Below are 14,005 nucleotides of genomic sequence, written 5' to 3'. Positions count from 1 at the left end.
AAAAAGTAAGTCTGAGCACATTTGAGCCTAAATTATATATATAGTGTCATAAATTATCATCTGAATTGATCCTCCTTACCTGTAAATTTGTGAAACATATGTGTTATCAGCTTGCACAACTAGATGTGTAAAAACAGATGAAAAAATTATTAAAACAGACAAAAAATAAAGAAATCTCCTTTAAGAAAACATTATTTATTTTACCTCTCTCAGCATTGGATATTCTGCAGTTCACACGTGCATCTTTAATACCTTTTTTTTAGCTTTATACTTTTCACTGTAGCAGAAAATAAAAGGCTGATCAAGAAGATATCCATGCAGCAAGTTAAAAAGCGATCTGAGAAAGTTATCCCAAATTACAAACTGAGATATTATTAAAACTCTTACGGAGAGGCTGTTCCTGACTTTCTTCTTTTGCCCTCCCAAATTTTAACCAAGGACTTAAAAAAAAAAAAAAAAAAAAAAAAAAAAGTGCTAAGGAATGATGATATATGAATCTTTCATATGGGCACAATATAAGGTACTTATAGGTACAGGGATACCTTCAGTTGCCTCATGAAGGAGGTGATTAAATTGCCACAGGCTCCAAATTTAGTAATTTATGGTAATGGGAAACTATACAATATGCTCTTGAAATGCAGTTTGAAACGATTGATAAAGCTTTAGTGTGACTGAACACATACAGTAGATAGATTAAGTGCCTGGCTTATCTGTCTGGTCCTGGGTGTTCATCAGTCAACCTAACTAACAAGCAAAAACTCAGAATTGTGGTCAGCAAGTTCATATTCATCTAAAAATATGGGGTCTGCAGTGAGCTCTTTCACACAAAGAGAGCACATTGAATCTGTTTAATGCTTGCTTACCTCTACTAATGCTCTCCAGCTAGGAAAGGAAAGAGCTGCAGACTTGAGAAGCAAACTCACCCCTTGCATTTACTTCCCTCTTCATTACTTTTTAACATCACTTTAAGTAACAACTGCTGAAACCCATTAACAAAATCATTTTATGGTGCCAGAAATCTCAATAGCTCATAAAATTGTATTAGGAACCATGTTAAATTTTGCACAAGTCAAATGCGATTTAATAGCTTTTAATCAAAACACTGTTGTTTTCTGTGTGGCTAGTTGCCTTCCAGCTTGGCACACAAAACAGCTTCAAAGCAAAGACCCAGCTAATAAGGGTGAGGTGAGGTAAGAAATGTGTGGTGTAGAAGATCTAGGTACAAACTCCTAGCTGGTGTAAAGCAGTATAATGGCACAGCTCTCAGGCAATCCCAGCTGCCTTATTTAAGGAGGTAAAGGGAGTACATCTCAAATCAGTGACTTCACCAATAACTAATTTCACTAATTTAAAGGATGTGACTATCACTATTTTCACAGATCAGACAAGTGATTTAAGTTGGAAGGCGAGATAAAGAAAATATAAAGAATGTACTATGGATCATGTGAAGAATTCAGCACAAGATGAGTCTATTCTGAAAGATCAGCTTCCCCCCCGCCCCCCCAGCATTCACCACTTTGCAGGGGGATAAAAAAAAATTACAAAAAAAAAGGGATCAATGAACTCCAAACCCCTTTGCTGTTAATCCGTGCTGAGTTTCAAACAAGCCTGTGGAAGGACAAGACCTGAAAAGGTATTCGCAATAAAAGAGGCAATGGACACAAAAGTATATGCTGCTAATTAAAAACTTAAAATTATATCACAATGACTTTAAATGAGAATGATCTCAGTCTAATCACATAATACTTTCTTTTGTGCTCTAGGTCACGCCGTCACTCAGATGCAGCATTCAGGAAGCACATTTCATTAGACTAAATAAAGCTTCAATCATGTGTAAAATTTCCAACTTGAATAGGCAGCCATCATATCATTCATCAGTCTAGATGTATTTAATGGGCGTAATTTCTTCCTCATATTTCTGTGTTGATTGTTTCATTTCCATTACAGAAATCTTTCAAGATTGCTCCTTTTGCTGTTCTTTTGGTCAGGATAAATAATGCTTTTTAAGATGTGTCCCAAATACATTCTTTTTTGCTTGTCAAAAAAATTGATTGATTGAGGTAAATTTAAAACAAGACACAGAGAGAAACAACAAACCAAAACAAAACACACACACCTCCTCCCAAGAATCAGATGGTATTACCCATACTTGAGTGTCTTGCAATAAATAATTATGCTTAATCAAAACCAAATTGAGCAGTCTTGTTGAAACACAACAGTACCCTGTGGATTCTGACACTTTTTCTACAGTTGAATGCAAAGGGATTATTTTTAACATATGACTTTAAAGCAAAATACAATTCATAAGAGCCCATCTTCATCTCTGGCTTCCTTCTTCTCCCTTTTTCAGCCAGACATCTATGCATAGGTAAGTAGTATAAGAAAACCTTCTACCTTTCACATTTCAAATGAATAGCATAAATTAATAATTTGAGGGAGATTTGCAAGCTCATCAGGAAGAAACCATAGCACACAATGTAGCCTTCCAGCACTAAATCTTTGTCTTCTAGATTAATGTTGAAAAGAAAGTATTTTCTTCTAGACACACTTATCTTTCAGTTTAGATGCACAGTTGCCTTGCTTATCAGAGGCAATTTTATCCCAACTAAAATATAGTTCTGGGCTATGTACATGTTCAAAGTTTCCTCGTCAGTAATATAACTTAGTAGCTTTCTATCTAGCATACTTCCCTCCTCCCAGCCTTTTTCTTTCTTTTTTTTTTTTTTTTTTTTTTTTCCCTGTTTATTCCTTTGTCAGCCTCCATGGAGGACAGAAATGCAAAGCATCAAATTGAGACTGGACTAGATAGCCAGCCTAAACCTTCCCTCTTCTGACCAGCCTAAACCTTTCCCAGTTCTACTCCTTTTATCTTCCCACGTCTTTGTGTGCATTTCATCCATCTGTTGTTTTCTCTTGTGACCTGGGCCCCAAACCTGTAACTGAGATCTGTTCTGTCGCATCAGGCTCAGCAGAATCAAACAACTTCCATTTCAAAAACCCATGAGGCTAACTGGGTCCCAAAACCTTGCAGACTCATTCTTATTAGCAGCACAGCCAAGTTGGTAAATGAATACACACAGAACCTTACATTTACCTTTTCTGGTATGTGAACATGTTTCAGAATCCCAGATTAAGTGAACAGGATGGGATAGGGGATTGCATCAGCCTATTGCAGCTTCATCCACAGTAGTCTCCCGGCTACTGATTTGAAGCCCATGGAGCAGAATCCTGAAAAAAAGTCAAGCAGTAAAGATACTGACTTTGTAAAATTTCTTTTTGGTCACAACTTCCAACAGAGACTATTTATTTTGGATGTATGTCATGATTATTTCTGAGGGTTGGGACACCATGGGAGGGGAGTAACAGGCAGAGGCATAGAAGACATGGCCTGAGAGGCCTTGATCATCTCCTGCTGTAGGTAGAAAGCTGATAAATACAGTTGCAAAAATAAAAAACATACAACTAAGGCAGTTACTTAGTTGCATCAGAAACCAGAAGAAATTCCGCCAAGGATACTCATGACCTAATGAGAATGAAAAGTCATCTATAAAACCATAAGGACCAACCTTCTGGACAGGATAAGTAGGTACAGTTCAGATAACTTTTGTGATAATACAGCTATGCATCCTTTTGATACATGACCTCATTTTCATTCAAGCTAGTGGTAAGATTCTAGTGGCTTTGGTGGATGCTGAATTGGAGAACTTTGTTCAACACCCAGAAGAGAAAGTGAAAAGCCAGAGTCCTTCTCCAGGGACCACAGGGAGGCTGGAACCATTTTTCAGCTCTGCCAAAAGGTTTCTGTGTGACCTCCTGTCAACTGTTAATTTTGTCTGCCCAAGAAGCTCAAATATATTTTAAACACCTTATGAACATTATAGGCCAGTGCCTCTGTGCCATAATTTCCATTTTTAAAAAATGCAATAGTACCTGGGAATCTTTTTAGTGCAAGAATTTTTAAATGGTCATAGTAATCACTTTTTCCCTCCTTTGTGGCAAAGTGTGAGTAGGTATAAAATTTTCCTTGTTTATAAGATGTAGCATCAATGTGGACAAGACTGATTTTAAATTAATCCACTACTTACTGTATTTCTCTGATAAGCCTTCTTAATCAAAGAAAAAAGAAATTTCTAAATTTCATAGATGCTTACACCGTTGAGTGTAAAAAAAAAAAACCAGATAAAAACCTGCCCTGTAAAGAGAAGTCTGAATCTTCTATCTTCATTATAGGGTTGCTCTTCAGATTCATATGCACAAGTGGAACATTTAGAATGCAGATCAGCTCAGGCCAACTGCAGTCTGACAGGTACACAGGATTTCTTGCACTAGGTATCCATCTTTAATCTTGGAATCTTTCAATTCCAAATCATCACGCATTTTGAAGCATTTACTTTTTCCCTGTGTTTCCATTGTCTTTAGTGTCCATAGAGGCATCTGAAAATTCTTACCCAGAGTCCCACTCTAATTAAACTGTGGCAGAGGATTTAGGAGTTAAGACTGGGACACAATCTCAGCATTACATGGGCATTCCAGAAGGGAATACACAGGGCTAGAGAATTTACCTCTCAAGAGTTGCTCAAAAAGAGCTGCTTTCCTCCTTAACATGTATTAACATTTTTATTCCCATTAGCATTTTCTGTTAGATAACATCTACAGGCCCCAGTCATATCTGAGGTCTTGCTGCTTGCTGCCTTTGAACAACTAGAGAGATTTAGGAATTTAATTCAGAGCTACAGGTTTCTAGCTTGGACCTATCAGATAGATACTGATGTCTTTTCAGGACAGTATTTACAGAGCATAGCCATTTCCAAAAGGCTAACAAGAACTTTGTCATTTACTTCAGCAGGCACAAGATCAAATCCAGCATTACCATGGATGTATTTCCCAAAATGTTCTACCCGATAAAAATATTTCCACTCTCTAAGGGGAGTCAGGAATGAGAATGTTAGCAGCAGAGTTCATAAACAGAGTCCCAACACAAGAGAGCTCTGCTTTGGACCCAGTCTCAAATTCTCAGGTCATCTGTTTCTCTCATTACACCCAGCAGACACAAAACAGTTTTTCATGTCACAAGCAAAAAGGGTTAATACAAGCTGGAAGTTATTTACAGTTAATAGCAGTGGAAAAATTGCAGAGCAGCTTGGTCTAGCATCTAATAATAAAAAATAGTTTCTTGTAAAAAGACTTGAGGGCAGAGACTGCAAGTTCTTCACGTTTTTTAAATTTTTTCTTCAAGAAATAGCACAAAATGCCAGTAATCCCAGCATTCTGAGATAAAGTTTTCCATAGCTTTCTGGTGACCTTGACAATAAGGAAAACAATGACTGGTAATTATAAGGAAAAAAAATAAATTGTCCCAATCTGTCACCAGTTAGTCACTGTGGTATTTCCAGGTTTTTGACTAGCTTATTTAGTGAGAAATAAGTTTGGTTTATTTTAAGTGTGCAAAGACACTGGAGAGACTAGTCACATATGGTTAGATTAACTTTATTGCTTTGAAACCCTGATGGTCAACTCTAAAAATAAAAGTCAAGAAATTATACAGAGATACACATAAGGTAAGTTTCTTGACTCCAATACAGAAGAAAAAAAAAAACTCTCAAAATTCAAGTCGGTCAACAGTTGCAAGAATCCTTTCATTGAGATCATGTTATAATCATGATGATGAGGCAGCAAGTCATCGACAAAGCAGGTGCAAATTTTGTCCAAATAGGACAAAGTTCAGGTCCAAATAGCAGCGTAGTTTTCATGTGTGTACAAATTTCATTCTGCTCTAAAAGTTTCTTGACATATAGCAAGATGTCTCCAACTGCTTATACCCAATGACTGACAAAAATTATGTGGAAATTCCACATTTTGATATTTCATCTGACTGTGTAATTAACAAATGGCAGGTTTTTCTCCCCCATCTCCCAGCACCCTTTGACTGTTTTTATTTCTCTTGTTATCAAATAATTTGGAGGAAGTTAGTTTATGAAAAAGATCTAGGGTAGGCCCTTCTCTGAAAAATTCCCACTGGTCTGACTTCAAGGCTAATAAAAATGCTTTATTGTTTCTTCTGTTGATCCTCCTAACTGGTCAGCAAACCCCTAGGGCACAGTTAGTGCAACAAATTCAACTTTTGAGTGCCTGGTGTCTCATACACAGCTCTAGATAGCAGTAAGTTTACTGTTACAAAAGAACAGTCCTACTGAATAGCTGTACAATTTTTTTATTTTTTTTTTTAATTCCTCACCTGTTCTTGTCCATGTTTACATGGATAGCTCACGATGACGATGCCTATTTTCTCACAGTAAAATTTTTGCTCGGTGTCCAAAATAAGAATTCCATATCATATTGTAAAAAATACAGAGCTGGTTCCCATCACTGTTTCCTACCTCTGCCTGCACTCAAAGCATCACCTCTCAAATTTCTTCTGCATGATTCAGACAGAGATATAAACTTGACTATAATCTATATATTCTATATGGAATTATTAGACAAAACCCCAAAAAATGCAGCAAATGGAGACTGAAGACCAAAACAGTAAAAAAAAAAATAAATCTTGAATGTATTTGAGCTTTTATCACCTTCTACTATTTTACAAGAACCAGAAAAATGTGTATTTGATTGTCTGACATTAGTGCAAGAATTAAGATTGAGGTGTCCTGAAGATACCGAAGAACAAGCAGGCAGTGTACTGTTAGTACCTTATAAAGCAGGTATTCTCTCAAATGAGATAGTAAAGAGCACAGAACAAAGGAAGGTGTCTCTGACTTCTGCAATGAGCAGTCTGTTATACCACAGGTAGCCTTTCTAACATCCCTTTGACATCAGGTGGAGTAGGGAAATACTAACGTGGTTTTGATACAAGTTCATTGAGTTCAATGAGAGTGTTTCCACTCACTTCAGAGGGGTTTGGAACAGATTCAGTGTAAATAAGGATGGCATAATGGCAGAAAAAACACAAAAATGTACTATATAAAGCTGAGAAAAAAAGCCACTGTGGTTCAGTACCTCTGGAAAAAATTTCAAACCCATCCTTCTGAAACAGGCTAGAAGAAATTTTGCTTTTACCTGTAACTTTTATCTAGTATGTTTTTAATATTTTGTAAACTTCTATACATTCTACTAGACCTCTAGAGTTGTGGGAACAAGAAGTAATAACAACCTTTCTTCTTTCAGGACTGTGAACAAAATCCTGGCCTGACTGAAGGTAAAGGAAGCTTTTACTGATTTCCATGAAGCCAGAACTTCAACCCCTGAGAAGAAACTGCCACCCCCATTTAAAAGCAAAATTCTGTCAAGAAAACTGGCACAAAAACATAACTAAACAAAGTACACAAGGGATTTAAAATGAGATTAGAAGCATTGTTTTGACCTTGTGGCTTTCAGAGGGGTGTGAGAAAAACAGAGTAACAGCACAAGAAGCCTTTGCAAACCGGGCAGCCGAGACAGACAGTTTAAAGAAATTGGAAAAGAAAGTCTAAACGGAAATGGAGTGAAAGGAAAACACAACTCCATCTAGGGTGAAAGGAATGAAGACCAATAATCATTGGGATTCAGCTTTGTTTCTGTGGTAGGTGATCTAAAATCCATGTTGGAGGAGCAGACAGAAAGGTCATGGAAGTCAGAATTATTATATGAGAAAGGAAGTAAGGAACAATGGGCTCAGAGCAGTCATGACAACTGAAGGATTGGTGGTCTTCCCTGTGAAAGAATGGGTGGCCTTTATTGATAGGCTCTTTCTATAGAGATGAATTACTGTGTGCAATATCTATACAGACCAGAAGTGAACTGGTGACAGACTTGCTGAATTATTTGCTGTGGATAAACTATCTAAGTATTCTTTCCTGATTTTGATTTTGAGCAAGTCTAATTACCGCTGTACTATGTATTACAATCCCCAGCCTAACAAAGCACATACATATGTTTCCTAACTGCAGCCACATGAGAAGTCTCTTTAGCCCCAGTGGGACTATATATGTACTTAAACTGAACAGAAGGTTATGTTTTGCAAAGAACAAGATCCACTCGACTAAACACACGAGCAAAGAAGTCACATGAGAAAGACATGGAGGTAGCAGTTTCACAACCAAGACTTAGATGTCTACTGTCAATTCTTCTTTAGTGATGGTCACTACTCTGTGACTTTGTTTCCCTTGACACACCATCCTTTTTCTACTTTGCTTAATAAGATTTCCAGCTCTTTAGAACAATGTGGTCTTCCTCCTGCATCTGTATTTCACCTGTGATAAAGGAGCCCTGATAACCTATAATCATTAATTGATGGTTCCCAAATTACTGTTTTTCATTATTTGTAGCTTGTGACTGATCACTACATACATGCCCCCTTTTAATCTGGAAAAGTAAACCAAAAAAAGCAGTAAAGAGTGAGTAGAGAGAATAGGTGTTACTGATTTTTGTTGTTGTTGTTGTTGTTGTTGTACTAATTGAGTTATTCACGTGAAGGTACACTTCCAGCAGTAACGTGAGCAAAGCCTTCCACACCCCTTTTCTCAAGAACAACTGAGGCAGGCAGGCAAATAGGGCCGAAATATTTGTCATGAAATTCAGAGGTGCAATTGCAGTCAGTGTCCTGCTGCAACTAAAAGTGAAGGTGAAGGGATCTAGTAATAGTTGTTTACTTCAGATTTAGCACGAGACCCTCAGTCATAGGTGGGAACATGTTACGTCAACCTTCTTTTCAGAACAAAGCTGTTCATTGCAACAGTGAGAAAAGAAAGCACATGAAGACTGGGAGATTTCTGTTAGAGGAGACATTTTGTAGAACAAAACTGTGGGAATCTGTGGGTGTGTAGTATGCTGAGGTTTGAACTTGGGAACTGTGAATGTAATCTCGACATCCAACAGAAGGAGCCAACACCACAGACCACCTAATCTCTGAAAAGTCCGAGTTGGAGCTGTCGCCTACAGCAATACAACCCATCTGTATGCCATGAAATCTCACAGTTCTCAGTCTGGCTTATGTGCAGATTTATGATTATCTGTCCCGTATTCTGTATGGACCTATTCAGTTTCTTTCTATACCTCCAGCGACTTTGAATACATGATTAGCAATATGATGTAGACAAGTGTTTTCTTCCCTCCCAGCACCCCCCCTCTTTTTTTTGGTCAGGAAATGCCAGCCCTTGTGAGTCTCTCATAGAAAATGAATGGGAAATTTGCAAATTCCTGTAAACACCCACAAACTTTCTCATGATCTCTTGTTACTTTTCAATGGATGGTCCTTTGCAACTCCAAGAAGCCTGGGCTGCCGAACACAGCAATCATATTGTGCCCGCCTCTGAAGTGTGTTGTTGTTTCACAAGGCAAATGCCCACACTACCTGGAGCTGGGCAAGCACACAATCACTTTAGTCTAATGAAAAAACTCTAACTTTATTTAAAAAAAAAAAAAAAGAAAGAAAGAAAAAAGAACAAATCCCCAAAACAACCAACAATGCACAAATACAGATTTGTTCAACAGTAGCTTTTACAGTGTAATTCTTGTTAAGGCATGCTGAAGCACAGGCTGATCCAGGCTCGCACTGCTAGTCCTTGAGAGGGTCCTGATGGAGGTTTTCTGGAGTGCTGAGCTTAGACTTCTTCACATCAAGTCTCCAGCAATTCCTAAAAATAACATTACCAAGCCCTCTCATACTTGGCACCAAAGGAACCTAAATCATATCACTGTGGAAGAGCACTGTGATACAATTTCACCCAGTGACTCAAACATCAATCCCGCAGCTCCCAGTTCAGCCAAGTGTCCGTTTGAGAAAGACACCACATCTTGACCGGAATACAGAAGAATGAATGAAACCACAGTGGGGAAATCTAGCAGTGGATTTCATTTACAAGTCTACAAAAGCATCTAAGAGTTATTGGAAAACAGCATCTGACATACTGTCACGCTTGGAACTGTTCAAGGGAACCAGGTAAAAAGCAAGTAAATCAGTTATTTTGAGCTGTATAACAGTCTAGGCTCCCACAAACCCTCAGCCAGATGACCCCGAGATGCCCTTACAGACTCATCAGCAATTCAGCAGCAGCCAGAACAAGGAGGAAATTGGGGACCTTATTAGAGACCAGCCAAAGCAAAACAAACCAAAGACTTGGACACCACTGCCAAAAATCTGCTTTCACAAGTCAGGAATCCTGATCATGCAGCTGCCTCACTTGCCCCTCATTTGCCCACATCCGCTGAATTTACAAATGAACCTATTAGAAGGCATGATTTTCTATTTTATTTGCCAGGGGGAAAGATGGTAATAAAAGGAGGCTGTGAGTGAATGACTATGCCAATGCTCCTTTTGGTTTTACTGGCATATCATTATGTTTTAAAAATAGAACTTGATTTTTAAAATAAACAGGCATAATATGGAGGTTTCTGTGTAAACAAAGCATTGTACATGTGGTGGTATGATACAAAATTTCATGATCAAGAAATTTCTCATTCAGCTTGTCTAATCAGCCAGAACAAACTTGCAGTCAGTAGACTTTAATTATAATTGCATCTAACTGATTATTTTTCCTTTTTTTTTTTTTTTTTTTTTTTTTTTAAATCTGTGGTATTGTGGTGCTGCATCAACACTAGTTCTTGACACAAGAATGCACATTAGGGACTCTAGGGTAGGAAATGGGAAAAACCATATGAGTAACCATCTCATGCCCACTACATTGTTTACTTACTGCTTATTTCTATTAGAAATGCTCAGAGGCACCAGCAAACTGATCTCTGAACCTGAACAGTCATCTTTGTCCTGCCTTTGAGGGAAGCCCCTGTCCCTGCAGGGAACAAGAAGGGAAGCTGCACCCCAGTGACTGCAAGAGGAGCTGAGTCAGGAGTTCGTAAGTTGGTGGTAACACTGAAAGTCAAGCAGTGTTGGCCATGGACAGATACCTAGTTAATCATCTTGAGAAAATCTCCAGCAGAAATAGAGGTACCTTCAGGTGAATGTGACAAATAAACATGGATTTTCAAAAATCCAATACTGAAAATGTGGGCTCCAGTCACAAGTTCACTTCTTTTTCTCAAGATATCTCTGCATGACTTATTTAAGGCAGTACAGAGTCCCTGTGTCAGCTGAAAAATATATCCAGATTGCTTGACTCAGCCTTAGAAATATTATTTTCCCCTTAGCTAACATGTCCAGCAATAGCTAAATGAATTAGAATCCTAAGCCACTTTTTCAAAGGATTTTGTCATAACATTCCGTTAAAACAATGGAATGTAGGTTCTTAATTCACTTAGTCATTTTTGAAAATGTACAGGGTATTAACAAGGATCATGCTGCAAATGCACTTATGCTCTTGGCATATATTTAAGACTTGCTATCTGCGTATGCTGGGTCAGTCTCTTGACCTCTGTATGTATGAAGATGACACTCAGAATTCACACAACCTTCTGCTATTTCTACCGGGCCGTGTTGACTGTCCCCTAATCAGCTAACAATGCCTTTTTTAAGGAGAGTTTTCTAAAAGCCCATGAAAAACAATAGATATTGAGAGTCAGATTTTGGCTTCATCAAATGGCACTATAAAAAAACCCTCAAACCAACAGGACTCTCAACAAAGATGTCAGTGACTCAACAGCTCCCAGTAACCACTGCAAAACAAACATTAGACAGTAATTGCTATGTAGGGGTTGAGCATCTGCTAAGAGGAACCATATTTTCATTGGACTATGATTCTAGCAAAGTAATCACTCCCCAGCAGAAATATGGCTGAAGGGCAATACTTCAAATGTGGAGTGTGTTGATATACAGCAATCTCCCCTCATACGCCAAACTCAGTGTGCTCGACTATATAAATAACAGAAGGATTTTGTTTCGAAAGAGGATGCTTTACAATAGAAGATATTTTTTGAAGTCAACAGTTTTCCGGTTACTTGTGTGGTATCATGTCCCCTAAAGCACTGTTCTAGTAAATGGCTCTGAGGGTACCTTTATATGTGGGTTTGGCCTACAGTGTTCAGTGGAGATGCAGCCCAGCGCCAAACCAATACTGGAAGTCAACACTGGAAGTCCACATGCCGAAAACCCCTCTCAGCAGGAATTATTAGCCAGGATGCAGCAGTAAATGTATGCAGCCAGCCTACTTCCCCATGCAAGTGAGTTCATGCGGTCTCGTGAGACGTCTCTGTGCCACACGCTGCACTGCCTCCTGCTCTGTGGTTATTTTGAGTAAAACCAGCTTAAACGGGGTTGCACTGTTAGTGCGATCCCTGCCCCTCATCTCTGAAGCAAATGCTCATTCCTGGGAAAATATGCTCTGTTTGGTAACTCAAACTCCTAAAAGAAAGCTTCCTTTGATGGTAAATCTATGGTAAACTGGAGGAGTGTTTGCTCTCTGCCATAATCTCAGATAATAAAGCCAGTTTTCTAAACCAAGCTGAGCTTTGGGAATCAGCTATTCCTGTCAGACCCAGATTCCTCGTAGCAAGAATGCTTGCAATCCGTGCGACACTCTGTCCCAGGACAGTATGGCTGTATAAACAGAAGACTACAGTGGGATTATACTGAAATTTCACATCATGCTCTCACAGAGAGACCAGCATCCACAGCCCTGGCTATCTGCTTTTATCTGTTGTGGGACATAACAGTGTTATATCTCTGTTATATAGCTAAAAGAGAAAGAAATCATTGTACTACTACTCTGCATAATAGGAAAAAGAATGCAAGTCTAAACCAGGTTACATTAAACAGTGCATTTTCTTATTTTTATAACATGTTGTGTACAAGTATATAGCACGCTGGATACATGCAGATGCTAAGCTAAGTTTGGGAAAGCCACCCAAGATTTTACATACCTATTTGAGTACCTAGAGTAGTGCAGACTGACTTTCAGAAATGCTGAGAACTCTCAGTTCCCAGTGGAGCAAAAAGACTGAGCCACTAATACACAGGGTGTACAAGCAGCTACTGAAAACCATGTATCCTAAACGTCTTAGAAAAATCTGCTTCATGCTGCCAAAATTTAAGCATTTGGTTTTGCAGACTTCATGGCATAATTGTAGCATTTACACAACTGTATAAACAACATCAGCACTAGATTTTAAAATCAGTAGTTTACAGTCTTCTCTACATTTCTTTAATACATGTACAATTTGAAAGATTAAATTGTGCTTTCTGGCATAAACATCAGTATTACTGCATGTAAGTTCTTCTATCACATCTCTGATTAAATAATACTTTTATACCTCACTTCTAATCAGGAGTACCAAATTCTACTCTAGAATTTCAATGTAGAACAAAACCAGTATTTAGTAAACAAGGCTTTTTTAGGATGGCTATAAAATACAATTTGCTGCATATTCTAGAGAGAAAAACAGTTGAACTGAACAAAGAGAGATGATCAGGGAGAACTGATGCAACTTTTAATGCCACCTGATCAGTAATGACCCAAGTGATTTTTGTTGTAGTGATCCTCACAATTTCTCTCAGAGGCTGATAAATCCAAGTGGCTGGAGAAGTAAAAGTCCTGATCCAAAGTCCTTTAAAGAAACAGGCTTTAGAGAGTGACTTAACAAAAACTCCCACTCCAAGCTGTCTGGCAGCTGAAAGAACAGAGAAGAGAAACTCTGAAGGGCAGTTAAGCAGCCAATTCCACTGAAATTCCAAGGATTTTAATCCTTGCACCCCCTTTATAACACTGAAAAACCTCTTTGTATCTATTAAAATGTTATGAAGGAAAAGAAGGCTTTTAGATGATACCTGACTTGCCTGAAAGAAAATACCGTATAAACTTAGAGGAAGGAGGCAGTCTTCCTTTCTAAAGGAAGAAAAAACTGCGAAGTTTACAACTTAAATGAAAACAGCAGAGCTCAATATAGCACAAGGAAACAATAAGATGAGATTGACCATCATGAAGCACCGAGTCACAGTAAATCAGCTGCCTCTCATCTCTTCTGTAGGCGCTCCAGCAAAGGGCTCAGCAAATTGCCAGACCATGAAACCTCCACATTTCACCTGAGAGAAGAAAATCACAGCTTGCCAAAAACAAACCAGCCTTTAACCTTTTCAGTG

The sequence above is a fragment of the Athene noctua genome, chromosome 1 (genome assembly GCF_965140245.1).
Source record: "Athene noctua chromosome 1, bAthNoc1.hap1.1, whole genome shotgun sequence".
Classification (NCBI taxonomy): Eukaryota; Metazoa; Chordata; class Aves; order Strigiformes; family Strigidae; genus Athene; species Athene noctua.
The sequence above is the reverse complement of the archived record's forward strand: the minus strand, read 5'-3'. Positions refer to the sequence as shown.